This window comes from Salvelinus namaycush, chromosome 1, assembly GCF_016432855.1.
Source record: "Salvelinus namaycush isolate Seneca chromosome 1, SaNama_1.0, whole genome shotgun sequence".
NCBI lineage: Eukaryota > Metazoa > Chordata > Actinopteri > Salmoniformes > Salmonidae > Salvelinus > Salvelinus namaycush.
Genome location: NC_052307.1, coordinates 29,603,362 through 29,608,042, shown reverse-complemented (window position 1 = coordinate 29,608,042; position 4,681 = coordinate 29,603,362). Strand labels below are relative to the sequence as shown.

Here is a 4,681-nt window from a genome sequence, read left to right as displayed (position 1 = left end):
AGATTGACAGAAATCAGTGACTCTATCTGAATCTAATCATGATGCCTGTCAAGCAGAGCAGCCACAGGGTCTCTGGATGGGGTGGGGCTAAAGCAGGAAGTGAGCCTTAGCCTGGTGCTGTGTGAGAATGTGTTTTCCTGCGACTGAGTGATTCTCACTGTTCCACAGCTTCTGTACTTTTGACAAAGTTTCTCATGTGAGTTGAATTTTACAACGACAACCAATAAACCAAGTATTGAGCTATGTATGGTCTTTTTTGTTTATGTGAGGAGTTATTTGTAGCCGACCCCCATTCGACTGCTTTCACCTATCATCACACTCAGCTCTGTTACTTCAAGGACGGAAGGAAAGGATGATGTATCTATCATTTATTGTCCAACAATCTCACAGATTAGATATCCACACATCGGAACACTGGATCAGTTGGAGTATAACAAAATTAAGGATTAGAAACAAATATATTTTCCCACTAATAATGAATTAAGATGTATGTGGATTCTTACTAAGGGAACATGAGCTGCATTACAGATGGTTCTTGTCTGATCAAATATTCAAATCTCTAGTGACTCAGATCCAGGTAATCTGTATAAATAAAATTTTATGTGTGGGTCAGCAAATCAAATGTATTTATATAGCCCTTAGATCAGCTGATATCTCAAAGTGCTAAAGAGCTGTCTCTAGATGTGGGGCCAGTAGAGCTGACTCTAGATCAGGTCGGGAAATGAGGGTGGTCTGCGTCCCTCCACTCTCTGTCCCTCTGTGAAGAGAACACACACAGTTCCATTCAGTACCACCACAAAACCCCATGGCTCAACTGAAACTCAGCATCTCAGTAGTCTCATATGGCATCCTCATCTATCTAGTTGTGACTAGGGAATGAGGCTGTATATAAGACTATTGACCTGCACCCTGAGGTCTCATCTGAGACAATCACAACTCACCTCCACAGCCAGGATGATGTACCTCTCGTTTCTGTTGAACGACTCGATCTGCTCCAGGTCTTCATCCGACAGAAGTCAAACACCTGTCAATCAGACAAACAAATTCCCACTCAAGAAAACAATCCCAGCAGCTACACAGAATTATAGCCTGTAGTTTCCTAGACTCAGCCAGCGAAAAGTCACATTTTGGGGAAGAGGTGAGTAGTTTCCAAACTGGTAAAACATCATGCAGTTCAATTGGTATTCCTTCCACTAGATGGCGCTGTCCTCCTGACCTGCAGATTCTGCAGGATCCTGGAAGGAGTAACGCTCTTGGGGATGCAGACCACCCCTCTCTGTACCTGCCACCTGGAGACAGAGAGACACACACACTTGAGCATTGTTAATTACACTACGGCTAGTTACACTGTGTGTTACGTGAGTATATCCTGAGCAGGGGTCTTTCTGTGGTGGAGGGTGACAGCCCCCCAGTCCAGGGTCCTGCAGCAGGCAGGATTCGTCAGGCGAAGCCCTGGACTGCTCAGCACTACCCACACACACCTACCTGCAGTGACTCAGCAGCTCGGCCTGGGACAGGCATGGGTGACACTCCACCTACTAACACACAGAGTGAAACACCATTACAAAAACATACTGTACACACACACACACACACACACACAGTCCCATACCTAGTTGAAGATGGACAGATCAATGCCTCGGACCAGCCCCTTATCAACCAGGTTCTCCATGGCAACCCAGGTTTCCCAGTAGCGTATGTCATCGTAACACACACTGCCAACGGCCCGCTTGGGCATCAGCTCTGTCCCACGCCTGGAGAACACGCAGGCAGCTCAGAGGACTAACATGTGTGGGACAAATTCAAGGTGTGATTAGGCGTATGTGTGTGTTGCTCACTGGAAGGCTGTGGGCCAGTACATGAGGTAGAGGGCCAGGTATTCCAGTCCCAGGTGTATTAGACTCTTACTACAGGCTGTCTCTACGTAGTCAGGTTGATGCTGGGTGTTACACAGCTTAGAGGTCAGAAACACATCCTCATGACGCAGGGCCTGGGGGACTGCACAGGGGATCAACACACTTGACACACATACACCATATGTACAAAAGTATGTGGACACCCATTCAAATTAGTGGATTCGGAAATTTCAGCCACACCCGTTGCTGACAGGTGTATAAAATCGAGCACATAGCCATGCAACCTCCATAGACAGACATTGGCAGTAGAATGGCCTTACTGAAGAGCTCAGTGACTTTCAACGTGGCACCGTCATAGGATGACACCTTGCCAACAATCAGCTTCCTCATCTGGCAGTCCGACGGACAAATCTGGGTTTGGCGGGTGTCAGGAGAAAGTTACCTGCCCCAATGCATAGTGCCAACTGTAAAGTTTGGTGGAGAAGGATTAATGGTCTGGGGCTGTGTTTTCATAGTTTGGGCTAGGCCCCTTAGTTCCACTGAAGGGAAATCTTAAAGCTACAGCATACAATGACATTCTAGACAATTCTGTGCTTCCAAATTAGTGGCAACAGTTTGGGCAAGGCTCTTTCCTGCTTCAGCATGACAATGCCCCTGTGCACAAAGCGAGGTCCATACAGAAAAGTTTTGTTGAGATCGGTGTGGAAGAACTTGACTGGCCTGCACAGAGCCCCGACCTCAACCCCATCGAACACCTTTGAGATGAATTGGAACGCCAACTGCGAGCCAGGCCTAATCGCCCAACATCAGTGCCCGACCTCACTCATGCTCTTGTGGCTGAATGGAAGCAAGTCACCGCAGCAATGTTCCAACATCTAGTGGAAAGCCTTCCCAGAAGAGTGGAGGCTGTTATAGCAGCAAAGGTCTGGACCAACTCCATATTAATACCCATGATTTTGGAATGAGATGTTCGAGCAGGTGTCCACATACTTGTGATCATGTGTAGCTTTTAAAGACTTTTCGTAATGCTCTTTGATCAAACTTCTACTCTTCCTTGACCTGATTATTCTTCCTGTGTGTCAGAATGGTCCCGGAAGCGTAGAATGGCCTTGGAAAGACTGTGTGTGTGGCTCACTTTTTCAGAGCCAGTGCCTCCCCCACCTCCTGCTCTTTACTGTAAACTGCAGCACAATCATTGTGTTTGTAGCCAGTCTAGAGCCGCCAGCACCTCCTGCTTCACCTGGAGAAGCAGATGGTCAAACCATACACACATACACAAATAGCATCTATTTTTTATGCCAATTATAGGTGTCCTGACACTTCTTTTTGCAATTAAACTAGATTTTCTTTCCAGTTGCGTGCATGCACATGCCTTCTCATTTATCCTATCACCACAATAGGAACAAGAATGTTTGCGCATGCTCGTGTTACGGAGTTAACGTACCATAAACTCATTCCACAGCTAGCTTGAAATGTTGGTTTAAAATGTTACCTTTTAATAGCATTCTGACCTGTCCGGGAGCGCTCTTCCAGGTGCCCAGACGACAGGGTCACGTAGAAACGTATGGTTCAGACAGGCAGGCAGACAAACACATTATGAATTAATGGAATTGTATATGAGGTAGCAACATGGTATCTAGCGCTAGAGGAGGTCAAACCATCTCTATAGGACTCGGAGAATGACCCAGATGACCGGGAGTGAGTTGCAAGTCACCATGACTAAATCTGAATGCGGTGTTAGATTATCACTCATGTCGGAATTCATCAACTCAGCACAGGGGTCTCACGTGTGACAAGTGCTTATATCATCTGAGACAGGGGTATGATGCCCCATATACATAGTACAGTTAAAACAGCCAAATCCCCCCTTTTCTCGGTCTCGCTTTCAAACATCTCTGAACCCATCATAATATAACGATATTAACTTAGCTTCTGTAGCTAAATAGCTAATCCAACTATGAGTCACAGGCTGGCTTGAACACATTTCTAAATAATAGTATCATCCTATTACATTATGTCACGTGATAGAGAATTGTATTACAGCATAGTACAATACCCAAAGCAGGTTGAGTGGTCTGAGGTCATGCTGCTAAAATCAGAATTACCCCCGCTACTTGTTTCAGCTTCAGTTTAAAATTGCGTTTGTTCCAGTAAATTGCTACCATCTATATATACCCTTTCAACGCTGCTCTGAACCACATGGCGCGCAAATAGTGACGAAGGAATTAAGACAATAGTGCAGCTTAGTCACAACCATCCTGGCGCCTTTCCACCTGTGGATAGAGTAAAGGTTCCCTGTAATGTGAGAAGTTACATCCGTGTATAAATAACATGCTAGAGTAAATAACCGTAAGGAGTGATAGTTCTTATGTCTGTCAGCCAGTGTGTAATGTTCAGGAGTCACTCTGGTTTTAGACAAAGTTCAAAGTCTGGCTGGATCTGTAACCCAAATTGTTGGAAAACAGCCCAAACGGACTTTACGCATCTAGAGGAACAGGCCCCGAAACAGCCCACCTGCAAATAAACCATTTGTACTCGTAGACAGAATAACACTCAGGCTTATTAAATACATTTGAATATAAACAGTCAACATCAATATCATGTGCGTCAAAGTGTAAATGGCGGTTTTTGCACCCTGGGATAAGCTGGTCAGGTAAGTGGGACACAGTGTGGTCAGATAAGGGATTGCAGACATTTAAACAATGGCCACCATTTTGGATATAAACGTTAATGACAGCTCATGCATTCAACTCCTACCCATTGTAATTTAATTTACAGGTATTTAACGCAAGGTTGTCATGGTGGTATAGTGACCAGGTTTGGAA

The 4,681-nt window shown here is 45.3% G+C and overlaps 1 long non-coding RNA gene across 3 annotated transcripts; it reads right to left on the bottom strand.

The window, feature by feature from the left end:
- Positions 1–360: 360 nt before the first annotated feature.
- Positions 361–4,252, bottom strand: LOC120029187. 3 transcript variants are annotated; one of them, XR_005473580.1, is made up of 6 exons: positions 3,913–4,252; positions 3,349–3,382; positions 1,486–1,538; positions 1,125–1,289; positions 942–1,024; positions 361–757 (listed from the first exon to the last, which is right to left on the bottom strand). It is a non-coding gene; the product is annotated as an uncharacterized LOC120029187 (long non-coding RNA). The 3 variants fall into 3 exon arrangements; XR_005473579.1 differs by having other exon boundaries at positions 3,349–4,252; XR_005473566.1 differs by lacking the exons at positions 3,349–3,382; positions 3,913–4,252 and having other exon boundaries at positions 1,486–2,338.
- Between the last annotated feature and the right edge of the window lie 429 nt (positions 4,253–4,681).